At 42.2% G+C, this 25,948-nt stretch overlaps 1 protein-coding gene across 1 annotated transcript in view; it reads left to right on the top strand.

The window, feature by feature from the left end:
- The window catches only part of LOC137332441 (A-type potassium channel modulatory protein DPP6), a 177,510-nt gene that overhangs the window by 28,147 nt on the left and 123,415 nt on the right, over positions 1-25,948 (top strand). The window lies entirely within an intron of this gene.

Genomic DNA, 25,948 nt, shown 5'->3' with positions numbered 1-25,948 from the left:
CAATGCATTTCTAATGTCGACATGGAATTTTGACCTTGTGAAGACATTGCGATGTGCAGATTTCATGCTGTTTTGCCAAAAAAAAATGCATTGCTCTGAACTGGATTTTTTTATCAAGCTGAAGGACCTGGGCTAATGTGCTCTTAAGATTTTGGAGAGACTGAATACAATACCATGATAATGTAAAAGAGTATAGTAAAACTGCTCGATATAGTGTTCAAATCCCTCACTGGCCACTAGTTTAGAATACCAGCCCCTGAAGTTTAATTCTTCCTGTGTCAGTGATGCAAGTTTTCCATTCTGATAGGTGAATGGAGACTGCAATGAAAAGAGAGAGGGAGAGTCTTATCTTGTCACCACCAGATGCTGGCTTGACATGGTGTAGGTCTCTGTTGCAGAGGACCATACTTTGACATGTGGCAAGTGTTGCCCTATGCGGGCTCCTGTTCTACCACACAGCCTTACTGCAATTCAAACCTAGTGTCTTCTAGCACCCCCGTTCCAGAGCTCCGCCAATGAAGTCAAAAAGAACCTAAAAATGAATATTCTGATTGTGATGTCCAGATGATTATATCTGTTGGTTTAGGAATGATCTGGGATTGTTACATTCTGCCTTAGCCGCTGCTTAGAGAATAAACATGTTTTGCTCAAGTACACAACCAGCGATGATGAGTTTAAACAAGTTGTACAGTGAAGGCAGAAAGCACAGAGTAAATGATCGACCTCAACCACTTGCAGCTGATCTGTGATTTATTGATATATCTCTATAAAGGAAACAGCATAGAAAAGTAAATTCAGCAATCTTACACTCCCAGTGGGGAACTGGAGTTGAAGGGAGCATCGTCAGTGATAGGGCTATAAAACTGGAGTACTGATTCTCTGACCTGCACTTCCTTTGAGCATGGAAGCACAGCATCATTGAATTTACCCTAAAGACATTACGCTAACTTCAGTGAGATTCAGTTTCCCATGAATATTTTTTAAAGTTGATTTTTGGGATGTGGGCATCGCTGGCAAGGCTGGTATTTATTGTCCATCCCTAGTTCCTGTGTGAAGGTGGCATTGTCCAACTGAATGGCTTGCCAGGTCACTTCAGAGGGCAGTTAAGAGTCAACCACATTGGTGTGGGACTGGAGTCACATATAGGCCAGACTGGCGAAGAACGGCAGGTTTCCTTCCCTAAAGCACATTGGTGAACCAGTTGAGTTTTTAAAACAATCTGACAACTTCATGGTCACTTAAGTCCAGGCCTCTAGATTGCTATCCCAATAACATAACCACTACACTACCATATCCGTTTACTATAGGAATGTGTTTTTCTTGTCTATGTGTGTGTGTGTGTTTGTGTCTGTTCTCGTCTGTGTGTGTGAGTGTGTGTGTGTCTGTTCTTCTCATCATGTGTGTCTGTTCTCGTGTGTGTGTCTTCTTGCCATGTGTGTGTCTTCTCATCGTGTGTATGTATGTTTGTGTGTTCTCGTTGTGTATGTGTGTTCTTCTCATCATGTGTGTGTGTTCTCGTAGTAGGCTTTTTTTATCCAAAGTGCTATGGTGGCCTTCCCCTCCCTTAAGGTTTACATAGACTTTCTTGTTACTCACTGCATACTTTAACAATGGGGAAACAGTCAGCTAATCTATTATTTTGGGAACTATTCAGCCAGTTTATGTGAAGCGTGGTGGTCATGTAGCATCCTGTATATTGGTAATATCACTTTAAGAATGTTCTGTCATTGTTTTGTGCTGTGCAGGTACTACACAGGCAAAGAACATACTTTGCTTAAATATGTAACCATAGAGAACAGGTTAAATCTAGTTGCAAAGTGAGCGGTAAAACGGAGAGTAAAAGATCCGTAGGAACATAGGAATTAGTAAGACGAAAAAAGACCAAGGTCCATCTACCACATTGGTAGTCGTGTGATGCAATGATAACGGAGTAGTTGACTATTCATGGCAATCAATCAACAGACATGATTTGTAATCTCTCTAACTTCTTTATGACCATGTCTCTAAAAAGACATACCATTGCAGGCCTGAGCCACACAACGTAGCACAGCTTATAGAACTTTACAAACTGAGCATCTGTATGAATGCAATGTAAAGAATTTGAACAAGGTCACAGAGTAATAATAACAAGGATATCACCTTTTTATAAAGATATTATGGCGATCTTGATTGAGATATTTATGTTTGCCATTTATTTTTCTCCTGCTAGCAATATCCACCTTGGATCAAGTAATAACTGTGCCTTCCTCCATAATAATGTTATTGCTACACATTATTAGCACTGGCCTTGAGAGATCACACAAGCACACCTGAAACCCGTCCCTAACTTCCAGCTGAAATGTAATATAAAGTATATAACAAATATAAATCTGATCAACAAGAAGCAATATGACAAGGTCATTCACTAGTAGAGAACTTGTTCTATTTCATGCAATAAAAAAAAATAGAACAAGTTCTCTGCTAGTGAATGACCTTGTCATATTGCTTCTTGTTGATCAGATTTATATTTGTTATATACTTTATATTACATTTCAGCTGGAAGTTAGGGACGGGTTTCAGGTGTGCTTGTGTGATCTCTCAAGGCCAGTGCTAATAATGTGTAGCAATAACATTATTATGGAGGCAGGCACAGTTATTACTTGATCCAAGGTGGATATTGCTAGCAGGAGAAAAATAAATGGCAAACATAAATATCTCAATCAAGATCGCCATAATATCTTTACAAAAAGGTGATATCCTTGTTATTATTACTCTGTGACCTTGTTCAAATTCTTTACATTGCATTCATACAGATGCTCAGTTTGTAGAGTTCTATAAGCTGTGCTACGTTGTGTGGCTCAGGCCTGCAAAGGTTTAGTTTGTGGAAACTGTGCACTCTTGTCGCAAAATACCGTAACATAGAAATTCCGCAAGTGCAACATGATGGAGCTTCCACCTGCCACTTTGTCCCCACCATGAACCCGCCCCAAATCCTGGGGACAAGGTCATTTACATTTTAGGGATGGACACCTACATTGGTACCGGAAGTACTGAGGCAGCCACCCATTGGAAGTAGGTCACTCCCAGGATTACCAACATAAGGAAGTCCAGGTCTCAGTTGCCACTAGAGTAGAGCCCAGGCATCTTCCCACCGGGAGAAATGTAATTCAAAATCCCAACTACCAACGCTTGTTCTCGCACTCCCAGTGCCCGGTGACGGAGTGCCATTTGAGAAAACTGAGAACAGATTTGAGGATTAAAAACCTGTGGAAGGAGGAAAGGCCATTTGACCCATCAAACCAGTTCCTTCCACAAATCACGTACAGTCCAGTCCATCCTGGACTTTATTCCATGTATTTAACTTCAAGGGAAAATTTTGCAGCAGATCTCACTGTAATAGAGCAAAATGCCAAAATATACATCCATCCTCACATTTCCATTATTCAGGCCTGGTCTGCTGTCCCCATTGAATAGAAACTGTTGTGTCCCGTAGTCGGAATAGTTGAACCTGATATTTATCAAGCTAATTTTTCAAGTAGATCATTGCTTCAGCCATAAATGCTTTTGTTGGAAGTCTTTTCCACATACCTATTACACCATGAGAGAAAAAACGTTACTCTTAGTCGCACTGAAGACTTATTGGGGTAAATATTTACCCCGAGCGGACGTCGGATAGCCAGCCAAAGGAGCACGCCAGTCAGCCACCCGATAGTCCTGGTCCATATTGAGGGCCGAGCCTCATTGGCATTCGGCTGGCAGGCTGCTATCAGAAAACGGGGGCAGCTCACCGGCTCCGGGCCGGAAAAAGGTAGGTCCGTGGGGGACGATCACGGGAGAGGGGGAAACCCGGATTGGCAGCGGCCCAGGCTGGTTTTGTGGAGCCCAGAGGAACCCTCCTGCTTCTCCCAGCCCCACAAAAATGAACCTGTCGGCTCCTCTCCATCTGGACTGGCAGCTGATACTGGGCGAAGCATGGGCGGTTGACACTCTGCCCAGTGCTGTCCTAAAATGCCAAACGGGGTCCTATGTATGTCATAAGATCCTGATTTGCATATTAAATGGGCTGACAGCCTGCCTCTATTGTGTTTTATTTGCATTATTAGAAACAGAGTACCTTTCAGTCCCAATAGTGCTGTTAAAGTTAGTACATCTTGCTATTGCCCATTGTGTGAGTGGTCCAAATTATGCATCAGCATTTTCTTAGGACAAAGCCTTATGAGAGTGCTTGCCTTGGTGGACAGCTTCTTTTCTTATTCATAGGGCAATTTTTAATGCTCCCTGTATAAAGCTTTGTTAAAGGATGGAAAACCTTGGGTTGGGTGAAGAGAAGGCAGGGGGCGGGGGGGGCGAGGGACACCAACCATCTGAGCACCCAAATTCCACACATACGCTCCTAACGCACCAAGCTCTGCTACAGGAGTGCTGAAGGGAAAATGTACTTATACTTCACCTTTCCTTGGTGATGAAACTACATAATCTTGCTTTTGCTACTTGAATTTGCCTTCATTCCCGTCCTTAGTGTATTGTTTTGCGATACGTGCAACAACTGCATGCAAATTTGCATTTATATAGTGCCGCCTTTAACGTAGTAAAAGGTCCCAAGGTGCTTCACAGGGTCGTTATCAAACAAGATTTGACACATAAGAAATAGGAGCAGGAGTAGGCCACACAGCCCCTCGAACCTGCTCCACCATTCAAGAAGATCATGGCTGATCTTTGGCCTCAACTCCACTTTCCCGCCCAATCCCCATATCCCTTGATTCCCCGAGCCAAATGAGGAAATATTAGGACAGGTTGGTCACCGAGGTAGGCTTTAAGGAGCGTCTTAAAGGCGGAGAGAGAGACAGAGAGATGGAAAGGTTTAGGGAGGGAATCCCAGAACTTAGGGCCTAGGCAGCTGAAGGCATGGTCGCCAACGGTGGAGCGATGAAAATCGGGGTTGCGCAAGAGACAGAATTGGAGGAGCTCAAAGATCTCGGAAGGTTGTAGGGCGGGAGGAGGTTACAGAGAAAGGGCAGGGCGAGGCCATGGAGGGATTTAAAAGCAAGGATAAGAATTTTAAAATTAAGAATAAAAGAACATTAGAAATAGGAGCAGGAGTAGGCCAATCGGCCCCTCGAGCCTGCTCCGCCATTCAATAAGATCATGGCTGATCTGATCCTTACCTCAAATCTAAAGAACACAAGAAGTAGGAGCAGGACCCGGCCACTCAGCCCTTGGGCCCGCTCCGCCACCCACAGGGCCTTGACCGATCCAAACTCAGCTTTATGTCCAATTTCCTGCCCGCTCCCCGTAACCCCTAATTCCCTTTACTTCTCGGAAACTGTCTATTTCTGTTTTAAATTTATTTAATGATGTAGCTTCCACAGCTTCCTGGGGCAGCAAATTCCACAGACGTACTACCCTCTGAGTGAAGAAGTTTCTCCTCATCTCAGTTTTGAAAGAGCAGCCCCTTATTCTAAGATTATGCCCCCCTAGTTCTAGTTTCACCCATCCTTGGGAACATCCTTACCGCATCCACCTGATCAAGCCCCTTCACAATCTTATATGTTTCAATAAGATCGCCTCACAAAATTGAGGCTTTGCTGCTTCGGGAGCCAACGTCCTTTATATTTAAGGACCCTCGATTAACCAGCAAATTGTATTATCCACTGGTGTGGAGGTCCCCTCTACTATGGCGGAGCTTTCATTGTACCTGTGTCATATGCCTTTGCAATACTTAGGTTTTTTAAAACTTTTTTTAACCTTTAAATCAATTATTTTATGTTCGTACATTCTGCAACGTGCTAATGTTATATATTTGTGAAAGGAAGAAATTGCATTTATATAGCGTCTTTCATGATGTCAGGACATCCCAAAGCGCTTTACAGCCAATGAAGTACTTCTGAACTGTAGTCACTGTTGTAATGTAGGAAACGCGGCAGCCAATTTGCACACAGCAAGGTCCCACAAACAGCAATGAGATAATGAACAGATAATCTTTTTTTTTAGCAGCCTAAATTGTCTGTGGTAAATTCCTGGAAACGACTATTTATTCTCATTAAGTGATTTGCTGTTCTTTTAAGTGATAATCTGCCAAGCGTACGTCATCATTTTTAAACTGCAGAGTATAATTGCCGACTGCCACCTGGGAGCTCATGTACAACCATCATTTGCTGCATAACCCCGCAGGCTAGAGATAATACTTTATATTAACTAACGGTGCAAATTAGCAATTTTCTGTGAAGAATGCGGCCTTATACATTATACATGTGAGACTTTCACCAAGTAGGGAATATTACACCAGGAAGAGTGCTGTGAAAAAAATGTAATCGATCATGACAAGTAACTTGAATTTTCAGTCTGTGTTTAAGAAAGAACTTGCATTTATATAGCACTTTTCATCAATTCAGGCCCAAAGCCCTTTGCAGTCAATGATTTACTTTTGAAGTGCAGTCACTGATGAAATGTAGGAAAACATGGCAGCCAATTTGCACACAGCAAAGTCCCACAAACAGCAATGAGAGACATAGAATCATTGAATGGTTACAGCACAGAAGGACGCCATTCGGCCCATTTAGCCTGTGCCAGCTCTCTGCAACAGCCACCCAGCTAATCCCACTCCCCTGCTCTTTCCCCGTAGCCCTGCAAATTTTTCTCTTTCCGGTACCGATCTAATTCCTTTTTGAAAGCCACAATTGACCTTGCTTCCACCACCCTTTCAGGCAGTATGACCAGGTAATCTGTTTTTTTAGTAATATTGGTTGAGGGATTGATATTGGCCAGGATACCAGAGAGAACTCCCCTGCTCTTCTTCAAAATAGCACCATGGGATCTTTGATCACCACCTGAGAAGGCAGACGGGGCCTTGGTATAACGTCTCATCTGAAAGATGTCACCTCTGACAGTGCCCTCAGTACTCCACTGAAGTGTTAGCCTAGATTTTGTTCTCAAGTCTTTCAGAGTGGGACTTAAACCCACAACCTTCTGACTCAGAGGGGAGAGTGCTACCCACTGAGCCACAGCTGACACATAAACACAGTGGGACCGTGAGAGTGCAGGCTGTACTCTGTATATGTGATGGAATCTGGAGTTTACATTTGTCAGAAATCAGCTAAAAGGGAAGCAAAATCTGGAGAAGTAATTTTTATGTAGAACCATGGAGTGTCACCACATGGCAAAAGACTATTCTTCCTTCCAAGTCTTCATTGATGATTTCCTCCAAACAAATCACCTGGTCTAATCCAAATCTCCTCTTCAGTCCCCATACCCTTTAATATTCGTCTTATTCAAGCAACTATCTAATTCCCTTTTAAAAGTACTTATGGACTCTGCTTCTGCAGTTGGTAGCAGAGAATTGCACAATCTAATCAACTGCTGAGTAAAGACATGTTTTCTAAACTTCTGTTTGATTCTTTTTGGAATCGTTGAGTTCGTGCCCTTTTGTTACTGTCTTGCCAATTGGCAGAAGAAATCCATCACTATTTACCTTATCATAGCCCTTCATAATCTTCAATAGGGGTCACCCCTTCACTTTCTAAAATCAAGGAGAGTCAACATGGTTTTATGAAAGAGAAATCTTGTTTGACAAATTTATTAGAGTTCTTTGAGGAAGTAACGAGCAGGGTGGATAAAGGGGAACCAGTAGATGTAGTCTTTTTGGATTTCCAAAAGGCATGTGATAAGGTGTCACATAAAAGGTTACTGTACAAGGTAAGAGCTCTTGGTGTTAGGGGTAATATATTAGCATGGATAGAGGATTGGCTAACTAATAGAAAACAGAGAGTCGGGATAAAGGGGTCATTTTCAGGATGGCAATCTGTGACTAGTGGAGTGCCGCAGGGATCAGTGCTGGGGCCTCAACCATTTACAATCTATATCAATGACTTGGATGAAGGAACAGTATCTTGTGGCCAAATTTGCTGATGATACAAAGATAGGTGGAAAAGTAAGTTGTGAGGAGGACACAAAGTGTCTGCAAAGAGATGTAGATAGGGTAAGTGAGTGGGCAAAAATTTGGCAGATGGAATATAATGTGAGAAAATGTGAAGTCATCCTCTTTGGTAGGAAGAATAAAAAAGCAAAATAGTATATAAATGGAGAAAGACTACAGAATGCTGCGGTACAGAGGGATTTGGGTGTCCTCGTACATGAAACATAAAAAGTTAGCATACAAGTGCAGCAGGTAATTGGGAAGGCAAATGTAATATTGGCCTTTATTTCAAGGGGGATGGAGTATAAAAGCAGGGAAGTCTTGCTACAACTGTACAGGGTGCTGGAGAGACCACACCTGGTGTACTGCGTACAGTTTTGGTCCCCTTATTTAAGGAAGAATATACTTGCATTGGAGGTGGTTCAGAGAAGGTTCACTAGGTTGATTCTGGGTATGGAAGGGTTTTCTTATGAGGAAAGATTGAACAGGTTGGGCCTATACTCACTGGAGTTTAGAAGAATGAAAGGAGATTTTATTGAAACATGGAAGATTCTGAGAGGGCTTGACAGGGTAGATGCTGAGAGGATGTTTCCCCTCATAGGGGATTCTAGAACTAGGGGGCATAGTCTCAGAATAAGGGGTCGCCCATTTAAGACAGAGATGAGGAGAAATTTCTTCTCTGAGGGCTGTGCACCTTTGGAATTCTTTGCCCCAAAGAGTGGTGGAGGCTGAGTCATTGAATACATTCAAGGCTGAGTTAGACAAATTTTTGATCAGCAAAGGAGTCAAAGGATATGGGGAACAGGCGGGAAAGTGGAGTTGAGGCCAGAATCAGGTCAGCCATGATCTCATTGAATGGCGGAGCAGGCTCGAAGGGCCAAATGGCCTAATCCTGTTCCTAGCTCTTATGTTCTCATCTCTATTGAAAAAAGATGTAACTTCACAAATCTTCCTTCAGAACTGTAACCTCCTAATCCCTAGTGAATCTGCCCTGCACCTTTTCTATTGCCTTTGTATTCTTCCTATACTGGGATGCCAAAACGCGACACAATGCTCCCCACTGCAGCCTAATGAAAGTCTAGTAGAAGTTCAGCTTTGCCTCCTCGCTTTCTTGTTCCATGTCTCTAGATACAAAAACCGAGGGATATTGAATGCATTGGTTGTCCAAATGATCTTCCAAAATTCCCTAGAATCCACCCGACAATGTGGAAAATTGCCCAGGTATGTCCTGTTCACAAAAAGCAGGACAAATCCAATCCGGCCAATTACTGCCCCATCAGTCTACTCTCAATCATCAGCAAAGTGATGGAAGCTGTCGTCGACAGTGCTATCAAGCATCACTTACTCACCAATACCCTGCTCACCAATGCTCAGTTTGGGTTCCGCCAGGACCACTCGGCTCCAGACCTCATTACAGCCTTGGTCCAAACAGGGACAAAAGAGCTGAATTCCAGAGGTGAGGTGAGAGTGACTGCCCTTGGCATCAAGGCAGCATTTGACCGAGTGTGGCACCAAGGAGCCCTAGTAAAATTGAAGTCAATGGGAATCAGGGGAAAACTCTCCAGTGGCTGGAGTCATACCTAGCACAAAGGAAGATGGTAGTGGTTATTGGAGGCCAATCATCTCAGCCCCAGGGCATTGCTGCAGGAGTTCCTCAGGGCAGTGTCTTAGGCCCAACCATCTTCAGCTGCTTCATCAATGAACTTCCCTCCATCATAAGGTCAGAAATGGGGATGTTCGCTGATGATTGCACAGTGTTCAGTTCCATTCGCAACCCCTCAAATAATGAAGCAGTCCGAGCCCGCATGCAGCAAGACCTGGACAACATCCAGGCTTGGGCTCATAAGTGGCAAGTAACATTCGCGCCAGACAAGTGCCAGGCAATGACTATCTCCAACAAGAGAGAGTCTAACCACCTCCCCTTGACATTCAACGGCATTACCATCGCCGAATCCCCCACCATCAACATCCTGGGGGTCACCATTGACCAGAAACTTAACTGGACCAGCCATATAAATACTGTGGCTACGAGAGCAGGTCAGAGGCTGGGTATTCTGCGTCGAGTGACTCACCTCCTGACTCCCCAAAGCCTTTCCACCATCTACAAGGCTCAAGTCAGGAGTGTGATGGAATACTCTCCACTTGCTTGGATGAGTGCAGCTCCAACAACAAAGTCAAGAAGATCGATACCATCCAGGACAAAGCAACCTGCTTGATTGGCACCCCATCCACCACCTTAAACATTCACTCCCTCCACCACCAGCGCATCGTGGCTGCAGTACGTATCAACGACAAGATGCACTGCAGCAGCTTGCCAAGGCTTCTTCGATAGCACCTCCTAAACCCGCGACCTCTATCACCAAGAAGGTCAAGAGCAGGTTGCGATGGGAACACCACCACTTGCACGTTCCCCTCCAAGTCACACACCATCCAACGTGGAAATATATCGCCGTTCCTTCATCGTCGCTGGGTCAAAATCCTGGAACTCCCTTCCTAACAGCACTGTGGGAGAACCGTCACCACACGGACTGCAGTGGTTCAAGAAGGCGGCTCACCACCACCTTCTCAAGAGCAATTAGGGATGGGCAATAAATGCCGGCCTCGCCAGCGACGCCCACATCCCATGAACGAATAAAAAAAATGAATGGTCGCAGCAGATTGGAAGGTAGCAAATGTAACCCCGCTATTCATTAACCTTTTTGATTATTTCCTGTACTTGTCCATGACATTTTATATACATGGACACCTAAGCCTCTTTGACCTCCACTTTTTCGAGCTACTCAAAGGAGGAATAGAAGGATATGTTGATGGGGTTAGATAAAGAAGGGTGGGAGGAGGCTCGTGTGGAGCATAAACACCAGCATGGACCTGTTGGGCTGAATGGCCTGTTTCTATGCAGTACCTTCTATGTATTTCTATGTAATTCTATGAAATGGCGATTTGTGATGCGGCACAAATGATGCAGCCATTTCCTTCCAGGAAGCAAAATCAATTTTTCATTTTTAATAAATAAACTATCAGCTGTCCTGTGGTGTTGCTCACAGTGAGTCAGTGTTTTATTACAACGGTGTTTTAATCGATGAAACATGAAAAGTGGAAAAGTGTTACAGGAAGTAACTGAGATGCTTAATGTGCCAGAATTAATTATTATATTGGATAAATATTTGAAAACAGAGAATAGAAAAGACTCTGGGAAATGAGAGTAGAATATGAAGCTCGTAGCAGTGATACACAAGACTTGTAATATATTATAGATGACTTTCCCATCAAAGTAATAATAGAAAATTATGGCTCTGTCACCAATGATCTGTGAAGAAATATTGTATTGTTTTTGGTGGACGAAAATAAATGAATTGGTTTTTGGCATGTCTCCTATTCTAACTCCTGTCCCCGGATCTCAAAATTGTGAAACTCCTACACTCTCCTCCCTTCCTCTTGCAATCTTTAGGCCTTTCAAAGCCAAGCCATTATTTCTGTAATTATCCTGACTTCGCTCCTACGCTTTTTAATCTTCATGATGACTTGCCCTTGGCCCTTCTTCTCTGTGCCCTTAGTAAGAAAGAACTTAAAAGCTTGAGTGCCGCACTATCAATCCTCAGCCTCTACTTCGTGGACCGTAAATAGAGGAGGAAGGGGACAAAAAAATTACCTGTTTCGAGATTTACACGAAAGAAGAATTTAAACCCTTAGTTGGGAAAAAAAAATGTAAACTCGTTGAAAAATAATAATTAATACCTGTAAAAAATGACCCTCACCCTCAGCTCTCTGGCGATGTCCCTGTGAATCTGTAACCTGGAAATTATTGGACAATAATAGTGCGAAAACGCTTAACACACTCTTATGACATTTCTCCATCGGCTATTTTACAGGAGACGTTAACCCATTCAAAATAAACTGCTTAACACCACTGCTATAATGGCTTCCACTAATGTCAGCACTCCCACTGATAAAGATCTACGTATTTCAAATCCCCAGACCTTTTCTATTAAGAATCTTACCATTTAAGGGTATACTTTCTTTCACTGAACTACTTCACATTTTTCCACCATGAGCTGCATTTGTACACTGAACGAACTTATCCGTGACCTCTTCTATCCTTCCTCACAGTTTGCCATGCTCCGAATTTGATGAAATCAGCAAAATTTGATATAATTTCTCTGGTGCCTATGTCCAAATCATTTACAGAATGATAGAGTCATACAGCACAGAAGGAGATCATTCGGCCCATCGTGCCTGTGCCGGCTCTCTGAAAGAGCTATCCAGTTAGTCACACTCCCCTGCTCTTCGCCCATAGCCCTGCAAATTTTTCCTTTTTAAGTAGAGATCCAATTTCCTTTCGAAAGTTACTATTGACTCTGCTTCCACCACTCTTTCAGGCAGTGCATTCCAGATCATAACAACTCGCTGCTTAAAAACGTTTCTCCTCATCACCCCCGCCCCCTCCCCCCCCCCCCCCCCCCCCCCCCGCCGGCTTTTTGCCAATTATTTTAAACATGTGTCCTTTGGTTACCGACCCTCCCACCAGTGGAAACAGTTTCTCCCTGTCTACTCCATCCAAAACCCTTCATGATTTTGCACGCCTCTATTTATATAAATGAAAAACAAAAGAGTTCCCAGCACAATTCCTGAGGGATACAACACTACCCACATCCCACAAATCTGAAAAACACATCCACACCAACTATAATTTCCTGGCTTATCCATTTTCCCTTTCTTGAGTAGGGATGTAACATAACCAACCATGGCTAACTAAGGAAGTCAATGGTGGTATCAGGTTAAAAGAAAAGGCATACAACATGGCAAAGATTACTGGTAAACCCGAAGATTGGGAAAGGATGACTAAGAGAATAATAAAGAGGGAGAAAATAAACTATGAGAGTAAACTAGCAAGACATATAAAATCTGACAGTAAAAGCTTCTACAAGTATATAAAAAGGAAGAGGGTAGCGAAAGTAAACATTGGTCCCTTAGAGGATGAGACTGGAGAAATAATAATGGAATACAAGGAAATGGCAGAGGAATTGAACAGATATTTTGTATCTGTCTTCACAGTAGAAGACACTAATAACATAGCAATAACAATAGAAAATCAAGGGGCAAAGGGGAAGGAGGAACTAAAAACAATCACTCTCTCTAGAGAAAAAGTACTAGGTGAATTAACGGGTCTAAATGCTGACAAGTCCCCTGGACCTGATGGTTTGCATCCGAGGGTCTTAAAGGAAGTGGCTGCAGAGATCGTGGATGCATTGGTTGTAATCTTGCAGAATTCACTAGAATCTGGAAAGGTCCCAGCGGATTGGAAAACCGCCAATGTAACACCCCTTTTCAAGAAGGGAGTGAGACAGAAAGCAGGTAACTATAGACCAGTTAGCCTAACATCTATCATTGGGTTAATGCTAGAATCCATTATTAAGGAAGTAATAGCAGGACATTTGGAGACTCCTAATACAATCAAGGAGAGTCAACATAGTTTTATGAAGGGCAAATCATGTCTGACAAACTTATTAGAGTTCTTTGAGGAAGTAACGGGCAAGGTGGATAAAGGGGATTTTCTGCACTGACAGCGATAAAGACAAAGCATTCAACACATGGAAAATTGTGTCCCCGGCCTCCACTGGGCTGATAACAGTATTCGTAGTAAGTGGGGCTTGGGAAGCTATGAGGAGGGCTGTGAGGAGGTCCAGCCCGATAAAGTTTGAGAGCCACTGTCCTTACACACAAAGTAAATACAGTACTAAAGAAAGAGAAATATTGATTTCTTATCTTTAAAATAACTGTGAACGGCACCAGCAGGAGGAAGAAGAGGCACATGAGTGTTCTGAGCAAGGGTATCAGGGGTTTTACAATGACATCATCGCTAGCCACAGCAGTTATTGCTACATCCATCATCAAAATTCCATAAAAATGGTATATGGGTTCTAGGTTTCATATAAAGTACAACTGCAAAGTAATGCATCCCATTATAGAATGGAGTTTGGAGCAATAGAAAAGGTGTAATGTAGATTAAGTGGGATGATATGAGGTATTAGAGGGTATAGTTATGATTAGAGGCTTGAAAAGAAAACTAGGCTTGTATTCAGTCGAGGAAAGAAGGTTAAGAGGAATCTAACAGAAGCAGGAATGTTTACAACATAGAAGGAGGCCATTTTGTCCATCATGTCTGTGTCGGCTCTTTGCTAATACAATTCAAAACTGAAGTGTTCAAAGTTCTGAAAGAGTTTGAGAAAGTATAGAGTAAAAGATTATTTATACTGGTAGTGAATTTGCAATAAAGAGGCATAAATTTAAGATTAGTAATAGAACTATAAAGAGGGGAGGTTAAAAGAAACATGGGGATGTAGTGGGTTCTTAGAATATGGAATAAATTACCACAATTGGCTATAGAAGCCAACTCAATCGCAGCATTTAAGAAAGAGCCAAAATGGCTTCCTTGTGTACTTAAATGTCTATGCTTTTATTGAATGGAAACTAAATATGTTGCTGAGTTAAACTGAGTCTGATCAACCTCACACCACTCCATCCCACACCAATTATCCTATTTAATTTTAAGGTTATGCCCCCTTGTTCTGGACTCCCCTCACCAGAGGAAATAGTTTCTCTCTATCTACCCTATCAAATCTTTTAATCATCTTAAACACCTCAATTAGATCACCCCTTAATCTTCTATACTCAAGGGAAATACAAGCCTAGACTATGCAACCTGTCCTCATAATTTAACCCTTTTAGCCCAGATATCATTCTGATGAATCTGCACTGCACCCCCTCCAAGACCAATACATCCTTCCTGAGGCGTGGTGACCACAACTGAACGCAATACTCCAGATGGGGTCTAACCAGAGCTTTATGTAATAGCCGTTCAGGGATGATGTCAGGAAGCATTTCTTCACACAAAGGATAGTGAAAATCTGGAACTCTCTTCTCCAGATAGCTGTTGAGGCTGGGGGTCAACTGAAAATTTCAAAACTGAGATCGGTAGATTTTTGTTAGGTAAGCGTATTAAGGGTTACGGAACCAAGGCAGGTAAATGGAGTTAAGATACAGATCAGCCATGATCTAATTTAATGGCGGTACAGGCTTGAGGGGCTGAATGGCCTACTCCTGTTCCTATGTTCCTATGAAAACTGTCTATTATTTCGGCCCCAGTTAGTACACGGCGCAAGGGAGAAAATAGAAGGATTTTGTGCAGTCTTTAAAAAAAAATGCATGTTGTATTTACCATCATGGTGCTGGCTGTTGTCTGTGATAAGACAATGATGAATCCTGCCACATGCTTAATGCCATGCAATGGGTCTGCTGAGCCTTGTTTGCCAGGAGCAGGAGTGAGCTGAATATTTAAAGAATGTATGTTGGGTTTCAAAGGGATAGGATAGGTAGCTGTACTGGCTTTGTTGTTGATATTTTGTATTTTGATCAATGTATTCATGCAGTTGAAGGCTGGAGGGCATTGAGAGGCGATTCAACACATCTGCTCACTTGTTCTCGGAGTATCAGACCTGCCCTGAGAGTAGCACACGTGAACAAAAACAAAAAAAACACAAGTCGGTGAGCCTACATATGTGCCATTCTGAGCTGTGTTGCATGGGGAAACACTATGGAACTAGTCATTTCGTAGGAAAAACAGAAGTGCGCAGGAGTAAAGGGACAGGAAAGTCAGCGTTTTGGACATTTACCTGAACATTTACCTGAGGAAGGAGGAAGTCTCCGAAAGCTTGTGAATTTAAAATAAAATTGCTGGACTATAACTTGGTGTTGTAAAATTGTTTACAATTGTCAACCCCAGTCCATCACCGGCATCTCCACATTATAAAAAAGTAGTGTGATATAAAAGATCACCTCAATGAGGCAATGGGAAAGCTTTTACTTAAAATAAAAGAATTTTCAGGTAGTCAAGCGGGAGAAAATGGGAAAAATTAGAGAGGAAAGGAAAAAAAAACAAAGCCATAGAAAAAGAACAACTCAGGAGCAGGAAGTCTAGAATGAACGCAGAAAAGGTTAGTGAAACACAATGGGCCCATTAATCCCCAAAAAAGGAGAAAAAAAGCAGACCAAACCTACGGGCGCAAAATCTATCCTCCCACCGGAGTCTGATGAAACGTCAGACTCGAGTCACCTCCCCCTAGACATCGACAGATCCACCCAAATCATTACGTCATCATTTTGTAAGGAGTGTTACATTCTTACTTTATTGTTTCTCTATTCCCGAACCTTTGTAATCAATAAAGGTAAAAAGAAATTTAAAAAACTGCAAATGTCGGAAGTTCACAGCCGGGGAGTGAGCGGGCCAGCTGTTTGTCCCGCCTGCTTCCACTCCCCCCCCCTCCCTCGACTCCCCATGTAAGAGGGGAGAGGTTGAGAGTTCACTTTGTGCAGGATTGAAAGGACCCATCAAGTGCCACTTATTTGGAGTAAGGTTCACATGTTTGGTTCAAAAATATGAACTGTTCTAATGTAAAATAATGAGTTTGTATGAAATTACTTCTCATGCTATCGTAACATGGACTCGAGCTTTTGTTTAAATAATTAAAAGAGGAACTCTTATTAGCTGAATTCAATAATTAGCTGTCTTGAATTTTTGGCTGAATTGGCAGTGATATGTAGAATAATTGTGCTAGTACTCCGGTGATCTGACTGAATGGGATTTACGTACAATACTTCATAATATCTGTAATAATTATATTCTAAGAATATAAGAAATAGGAGCAGGAGTAGGCCATACGACCCCTCTAACCTGCTCCGCCAGTCAATCAGATCATGGCTCATCTTCGACCTCAACTCCACTTTCCCACCCGATCCCCATATCCCTTGATTCCCTTAGAGTCCAAAAATCTATCGCTCTCAGCCTTGAATATACTCAACGACCGAGCATCCAGAGCCCTCTGGGGTAGAGAATTCGAAAGATTCACAACCCTCGACCCAGTCCTAAATGGCCAACCCCTTATCCTGAGACTATGCCCCTTAGTTCTAGCCTCTCCATATTCTGTTATGCAAACATTGTCTGTGGAGTCGCACATCAAGATGATCTCTAATCTATGTGCCCCTTAATGGCAATTGATACTAGGAACATAGGAACAGGAGTAGGCCATTCAGCCCCTCGTGCCTGATCCGCCATTTGATAAGATCATGGCTGATCTGTGATCTAACTCCATATACCTGCCTTTGGCCCATATCCCTTAATACCTTTGGTTGCCAAAAAACTATCTATCTCAGATTTAAATTTAGCAATTGAGCTGGTATCAATTGCCATTTGCGGAAGAGAGTTCCAAACTTCTACCACCCTTTGTGTGTAGAAATGTTTTCTAATCTCGCTCCTGAAAGGTCTGGCTCTAATTTTTAGACTGCGCCCCCTACTCCTAGAATCTCCAACCAGCGGAAATAGTTTCTCTCTATCCACCCTATCTGTTCTCCTTAATATCTTATAAACTTCGATCAGATCACCCCTTAACCTTCGAAACTCCAGAGAGTACAACCCCAATTTGTGTAATCTCTCCTCGTAACTTAACCCTTGAAGTCCGGGTATCATTCTAGTAAACCTACGCTGCACTCCCTCCAAGGCCAATATGTCCTTCCGAAGGTGCGGTGCCCAGAACTGCTCACAGTACTCCAGGTGCGGTCTAACCATGGTTTTGTATAGCTGCAGCATAACTTCTGCCCCCTTGTACTCTTGTCCTCTAGATATAAAGGCCAGCATTCCATTAGCCTTATTGATTATTTTCTGCACCTGTTCATGACACTTCAATGATCTGTGTACCTGAACCCCTAAGTCCCTTTGGACATCCACTGTTTTTAGCTTTTTACCATTTAGAAAGTACCCTGTTCTATCCTTTTTTGATCCAAAGTGGATGACCTCACATTTGCCTACATTGAATTCCATTTGCCACAGTTTTGCCCATTCACCTAATCTATCAATATCTCTTTGTAATTTTATGTTTTCATCTACACTGCTTACAATGCCACCAATCTTTGTGTCATCGGCAAACTTAGATATGAGACTTTCTATGCCTTCATCTAAGTCGTTAATAAATATTGTGAATAATTGAGGCCCCAAGACAGATCCCTGCGGGACTCCACTCGTCACATCCTGCCAATGTGAGTACCTTCCCATTATCCCTACTCTCTGTCGCCTTTCGCTCAGCCAACTTCCTAACCAAGTCCATACTTGTCCCTCGATTCCATGGGCTTCTATCTTAGCTAACAGTCTCTTATCAAAGGCCTTCTGCAAGTCCATATAAATAACCTCCATTGACATTCCCCTGTCCACTACTTCAGTCACCTCTTCAAAAAATTCAATCAGGTTTGTCAGGCACGACCTACCTTTCACAAATCCGTGCTGGCTCTCTCTGATTAACTGAAAATTCTCGAGGTGTTCAGTCACCCTATCTTTAATTATAGACTCCAGCATTTTCCCCACAACAGATGTTAGGCTAACTGGTCTCTAATTTCCTAGTTTCCCTCTCATTCCTTTCTTAAAAAGTAGAGTGACATGTGCAATTTTCCAATCTAGAGGGACAGTTCCTGAATCTAGAGAACTTTGAAAGATTATGGTTAGGGCATCTGCAATGTGCTCACCTACTTTCTTTACCAACTCAATTGCTTAATTTAAATGTGAGATAGATAGCTTTTTAGCAACCAAAGGTATTAAGGGATATGGGCCAAAGGCAGGTATATGGAGTTAGATCACAGATCAGCAATGATCTTATCAAATGGCGGAGCAGGCACGAGGGGCTGAATGGCCTACTCCTGTTCCTATATTCCTATGTTCCATACCTTCACCACTTCAAAATCCGCTTGGATCAATACCCTTGCTGGAAAATGCTACTAAGATAGTTGTGAGCAAAAGGATAGCTTTGCACTAGTGCTTTTGTGAGGGTGGGATTAAGGAACCTTCACCACATGGACTGCAATGGTTCAGGAAGAAGGCCCACCATCACCTCCTTTAGAGCAACTAGGGATGGTCAATAAATGCCGGACTTGCCAGCGAAGCCAACATCTCGAGCATAAATTTAAAAAAAACATCCTTAGGAGCATGTTACCCACATTATACCTGATCTTGGAGTACTTCATCAAATGCAAAATACTGCAGATGCTGGAAATCTGAAATAAAAACAGAAAATGCTGGAAATATTAAGCAAGTCAGGCAGCATCTGTGGAGAAAGAAACAGAGTTAACGTTTCAGGTCGATGACCTTTCATCAGAACTGGAAGAAGTTAAAGATTTAACAGTTTTTACATAAGTACAGAGCCTGGCAAAGTGGGGGAAGGAAGGGGAGGAGAGAAAAGAACAAAAGGGACAAGTGAAGAAACAAAAGATGGGTCTAGAGGAGCTGTAAATGGCAATAGCAGAACCATTACCAACACCTGCTGTCCAAAAAAATGGGAGCAGTGGTTATGATCCGAAGTTATTGAAATCAATGTTGAGTCCGAAACGTTGTAAAGTGGCACTTTACAGCTTTCAGATCATAATCACCGCTCCCATTTTTTCGGACAGCAGGTGCTGGTAACGGTTCTGCTGTTACCATTTACAGCTCCTCTGGACCCATCTTTTGTTTCTTTACTTGTCCCATTACCACTCCCTTTTGCCTTGCACCATATTCCCTTTTGTCATTTATTCACTCCTGCCCTCCACCCTATCACAGACTTTCCCTTTTGTTCTCTTTTCCCCTCCTCGTCCTCCCCCCACCCCAACTTTCCCTGGCTCTGTAATTGCTTAAATACTGTTAAATCTTTAACTCCTTCCAGTTCTGACGATAGGTCATCGACCTGAAACATTAACTCTGTTTCTTCCTCCACAGATGCTGCCTGACCTGCTGAGCGTTTCCAACATTTTCTGTTTTTATTTTTGGAGTACTTGCTGCAGCCGCTGGGTGTAGAGTGTGAAAAAGTAGTCATTATCCATGCTGAGATAATTAATTGGGATGGGGAGGCGGGGGGATGGGGAGAAGGGAAGATTTTCTCTGTCACTAAAGCTACATTTATATTATGATGGCGTCACTGTCTCCCAACATATGAGTCTCGTGCAGCCAAAGACGACACCAAAGATGAACTTGTCAGATGCACTGAGGTTGGCGGCTGGGATGACCCTTTTTTTTAGCTGGCAAGTTTATGGTCTAGCAGCCAGGTGCACATCAGGAGCGGGCAGCACTAACACAGTATAAAAGTGAACAATGTACCTGCAACATCATAAACATAGCGGGAAGGGTTCCTCTTTCTAGCAACGTTGTGAACAAGCTCTTTTGGAATGCTTTTGTGTTTCTTGCTGGAAATAGCTAACTTCGAAAATCTTCCTGCTTTATGTGTTTCTTTCCATATTTATTATTGAGAAAAAAAAATCAGGGAAAATACATATTGTGAATTCACTGTATTATATGGTTCCTGTAGGAGAATACATTGACATATTGGAGTAGTCCATACAGTTGAACCACAGACATTTAGGGTCAAGATAATTTAGTGACGTCACCCTTGGGTTCGCTAAGTCAGGGAAATATTGAGGTACCTGGCTCGATAGAGAGGAACCTTGTCTGGGACTTTAGAGGCTCAATGAAGTGGAAACTTATGATATTGGTAACACAGCAGGTAGAAGAGATCTGCCCCCTAGTGCTAAACACAAAGCTGGTTTTAAAATATTAGCAGGCTTCACAAATCATCTCACGAGATGATTTTTTTTCTTCATCGTAATAAACTGCGTAAGAAATAAAATCAATCTTAGCAATGGCTCCATTAGTCTAGAGTTTCCTCAGCCATACACAATTCCTGACTTGATTAAGTGCCTTAGCTTCATACTTTGCTTGCAATCAGTACAGCAGTCATTTATTGTGTCAATTACTCCAGACAAATTGAAGTTATCATGCATGAGGACTTCAAATATGTTGCATATCAGCTGGATGTGACGTTAGGCTCATAGCCATCCAGAATACTTGATGCACGGGTATAAATGTTAAACCCACGCCGATCTATACAAGATTAGTGGGAATCAAATTGCCACTAATCGACTGCGTATCAATTCTTTCCAAATCTGAAGTAACGACATTACAATCATGAATCTTCCCATGGTGTAACTGCACACTGATAGTTCATGTTTTCATTGGCAATTTTTAGTAGCATAAAGCTGATAATAAATAGAATAAAACTAGCACATAAAATGCAAACAGATGAAATGTTTACTTTGTAAACGACATTGGTCCTTTGGAAGGAAATATTTTTTCCATTTTTTTTTCGACATCCAGTGTCCTCACCATTGAAAGATTAGTGGAATGAACTCTCCCAGTGTCCTGGCCAACATTTGTCCCTCAACTAACATCATTATCACAGATTGTCTGGTCACTTCTTTCATTACTGTTTGTGGGATCTTGCTGTGCGCACATTGGCTGCCGCTCTTCTCTACGTTCCAACAGTGGCTGCATTTCAAAAGTACTTCATTGGTTGTGAACTTAATTGGCCGTGAAGCGCTTTGAGACGTCCTGAGGTATAAATGCAAGTTTTTTCTTTTTCTTTCTTATCATTAAATTACCTGCAGGAATGAAGACTATTCACCCTATCTCCTACTCTTAACTCATTCCTTCACTGGACCTCAAAACTGTCAGCCTCTCATCTAGAGTTCTCCACTAAAAAAAAAGGTTAGCTTTCAGGTGAGAAAGCTCGATAAACACATGAGGGAGAAAGGAAAAGAGGATTATGCTGATAGGGTTAAATGAAGAGAGGTGGGAGGAGGCTCGTGTGGAGCATAAACACTGGCATGGACCAGTTAGGCCGAATGGCCTGTTTCTGTGCTGTACATTCTATGTAATTCTATGGCTGAAATGTGGAATAAAGCTCCCTTTACACTGCTCTGACAACGTGGCTTAACACCAATTTCAGCACTGGTCCTATTGCAACAATGCAAGATTTGCAGTTCTCACACCAGCCACTTTGACTAAAATTTATAGTTCTGCGCCAGTGACAGTTGAAATGTGGACAGTCTCCCAGTGTGAAATGAGGCCTGCTTGGAACTGGATGAAGCATGCCTTGACTTATTTTATGAGATTATTCGGCTTGTCAGAGGACACGTCATCCGGTCGACCTATACTGGATTTAAGACCAAGCATCAAAAGGTTAATGGGCTTTGTTCTAACTCAACGGCAATGCGTGATTTCAATGGCTCTGATCTGATCTTGGAGTACAGATGATTTTGTTAACCATTCAAGCCTTGGTCGCATGTTTTATGACACATCCAAACACCCTTGAGTTGATGGCTGTCTGGTAATTGCTCCCCTGTATTTATTGTCCTCTATTTTAATTTATTGACTTCTAAGTAGCCCAAGTAGCTGTAAAAATGAGAGTGGATTTGAATAACTGCAGTCCTTACAAATCATATTGTTGCATTTTGTTTAATGGTAGTTTTTTTTAACAGCTGCTTCCATAAATTTCAGTTATTCCTTTTACACATTACATTATACGTTTGTTCAATGTTAATGCACCTAGTTCTATTGGATATGCAATGGTTATCTAATGCTAATTGCAGTTTCAATTTCACTACAGGCAATTAAAGATAGAGAATATTTCAGATGAAAGAAACAATAGTCCTGAAGACAGTCTTGAAAATCATTGACCCATTATCTCTCTGTACAGTTCAGGTCAAAGAGAGTGGGGGGCGGTGGGGGTTGGACGGGGAAGGCGGGGGAAGGTGTAGCTCACACCTCCTGACGATAGTGGTCATACCAGGGTGCAGTTCCGCAGGCACCTCCATTGCCTTGCCCAAGTGGTGATTCTTCATGTGCAAGCCTAGAAAGTGAATGTTATCAGGCTGTTTGCCCATCCTGGCATCACTACTGAGTCTAATACTATTCTACCATGATATCTACACAAGCACACCTCCAGCATGGGTGACTAGACAATGGTAAAGATTAGGCAACAGGGCTGACTTTCCCCTTCTATTAGTAGTGCCTCCACTGTGAGTAACTAACGAGCGCACACTCATGATTAAATCTAGGTCCTTCTGGTTCTGTACGTCCTAATACTGCATCATGTGATTCATTTATCCAATGAGCCATGAGGAGAGCCTGGTGGATTTACTTTTACAAGATAAGTTTCTTCCAGAATTTTTTGCATAGAGAGACCAACATTAGTGGTTAAGAAAAAGCAGAAAATGCTGGAAGCGCAACAAAGGTCTGTCAGCATCGGAAAAGAGATCAGACAGGTTAATATTTTAGTTAGCGACCTTTTCATTAGTTCTGAGGAGGGAAGATAGGAAGAGTAGTAGGCCATTCAGCCCCTCGAGCCTGTTCCGCCATTCAGTTAGATCATAGTTGATCTGTATTGTAACTCCATCTACCCACCTTGGTTCTGTATCCTTTAATACCCCTTCCTAACAAAAGTCTATCCGTCTCAGTTTTGACATTTTCAATTGACCCCCAGCCTCAACAGCTCTTTGGAGGAGAGAGTTCCAGATTTCCACTACCCTTTGTGTGAAGAAATGCTTCCTGGCATCACCCCTGAACGGCCTAGCTCTAATTTTAAGGTTATGCCCCCTTGTTCTGGACTGCCCCACTAGAGGAAATAATTTTTCTCTATCTACCCTATCAATTCCTTTAATCATCTTAAACACCTTAATTCGATCACCCCTTAATCTTCTATACTCAAGGGAAATACAAGCCTAGTCTATGCAACCTGTCCTCATAATTTAACCCTTTTAGCCCCGGTATCATTCTGGTGAATCTGCGTTGCACCCCCTCCAAGGCCAATATATCCTTCCTGAGTTGCAGTGCTCAGATCTGAACACAGTACTCTAAGGGTTCACATTAACCTGCCCTTTCTCTTCTGAGATGCTAAGTTACCTGCTGTGCATTTCCAGGATCTTTTGTTTTTTTCACTTTCTGTGTGTGTGTGTGTGTGTGTGTGTGTGTGTGTGCATGTGTGTGTGTGTTTCTTTTATCATTGGTGATAAACACCTCAAAATTGCCAATTCTCAGTCAATAGTCCACTGGTACTGCTTGGCACTGTGCAGAGATAGCAGTTAGGACAGTAAAGGAAAAGTACACCCATTGCCTAAATGAACAGTGTGCATCATATAGCAGCATCTTGGACACTTTATATTATTTTTGTGCAATATGATGAATTCCATTCCCAAAAAGAGCAGAGTCTTTAGCAGAAGGCGCTACTAGTTTCAATAATCCTTGAAGCACAAAAGCTGTCATTTTGAAGAGATGTGCAATAAAATATGCGGGCAAGCAACAAAACCTCAAAACATAATGTCGTTTCTCAGCTGGAAGCCTGTGTAGCCTTTAAGGCATGGTCATGAATAAAATGAGTTTTACACTGATCTTGAGTAAAAAAAATCACAAGAAATCGAATTGAGAGTGCGCTAATTAAAAATATGGATTACTATCAACAATTTTCTGTTTCAAATATAAGATACAAGCTTGAATAGACAAAATCTGGATTGCAAAAAGTAACACCTAGGACATTGTGAATTGACAATCTTGTTTAAAATGTATCAGAAGAACGGTTATGGGATTTATTAAATACTTAAAATGAGTTGTGAGATGAGAGCCCATGATCCTTAATCTGATAAAGGTTTGGGATAAATAGGTAGATAAAATATAAATTGGCTAAATTGCTTGACAGACTGAACATGTCTTTAAAATTTATAGTGCTCGAGCCTTAATTGGCTTTCACTGTGAATAATTTCTTCATTTTGTTTCTTTTTTGAAGCAACCCTTATAATAGATCAAAAGAAGTTAAACTGCCAGCCGAAGACATGCAGAATTATCCATGTTTGTTAAAATTGGTTTTCACGGATCACTCCATGAGATTTTGGAAATTCGATTGAAATCGGAAAGTGTTAGATATTGAAATTGTTGAGGTATTGCAGAAGAAGGAATAACTGAGGACAGAAATTCAGATTTTTTTTTGTCCATTTCGTACTTCTTTAAACTGAACAAAAGCAGAAGAACCTGTTCTGGTTAAAGGCCTAAGCAAAGCAAGCCTTGTTCCAGATATGGATGCATGTGCCCAATGCCAGAGGAGGATTGAAAGTAGCTGCCTTCGACAGCAAGGCAGCATTTGACCCTAGCAAATTGAGATGTTAATTGTATCTGTATGATTTATATCAATTAGTGTTAATTGTATTCAGGCAGAGTGTATCATTTGGGGACTCTCGTATCCATTTATATGAGAGCTTATCTAGGTGGTGGAGCGGGTAATGTGGATCTCTGTGAATAAAGGCTTGGAAGCAACTGAGGATCAGGCTCTAGTATTCTATCCTTCACCACCTGGCTATCCAATTTATTACAATAGGGGGTCAAGGGGAAAACCTTCTAGAAGCTGGAGTCATACCTGACACAATAGAAGATGGTTGTGGCTGTTGGAGACCAATCATTGCAGCCCCAGGACATGGCTGCAAGAGCTCCTGAGGGAGGGTTCGTGGCCCAATCACCTTCAACTGCTCCATCAATGAGGTCAGGAGGGAAGATGTTCACTGATAATCCCACAGTGTTCAGCTACATTCTCAGCCCATGCCAGGCTATAGCAGGATCTGGGACTACATCCAGGCTTTGGCTGACAAGTGGCAGATAACATTCACACTGCATAAGCGCCAGGTGATGACCATCTCCAACAAGAAAAGGCCCAATCACCTCCTCATGACCTTCAATGTGACCACTAGCACCGAGTGCCAACCACAAACATCCCAGAGGGTCACCGTTAACCAGAAGCTTAGTTCAGATTTCCACTATTTGTGTGTGTGTGTGTGTGTTTTCTTCTCTCTTTATCTCATTAATGATAAACACTTCTAAGTTGCCAGTTCTCAGTCAATAGTCCACTGATGTGGAGATGCCGGTGATGGACTGGGGTTGACAATTGTAAACAATTTTACAACACCAAGTTATAATCCAACAAATTTATTTTAAAATCCACAAGCTTTCGGAGGCTTCCTCCTTCCTGAGGAACACATTCACCTGAGGAAGGAGGAAGCCTCCGAAAGCTTGTGGATTTTAAAATAAAATTGTTGGACTATAACTTGGTGTTGTAAAATTGTTTACAATAGTCCACTGATGCTGCTTGGCACTGTGCAGAAATGGCACTTAGG

The sequence above is a fragment of the Heptranchias perlo genome, chromosome 2 (assembly GCF_035084215.1).
Source record: "Heptranchias perlo isolate sHepPer1 chromosome 2, sHepPer1.hap1, whole genome shotgun sequence".
In the NCBI taxonomy this organism is placed as follows: Eukaryota; Metazoa; Chordata; class Chondrichthyes; order Hexanchiformes; family Hexanchidae; genus Heptranchias; species Heptranchias perlo.
The sequence above is the reverse complement of the archived record's forward strand: the minus strand, read 5'-3'. Positions and strand labels throughout refer to the sequence as shown.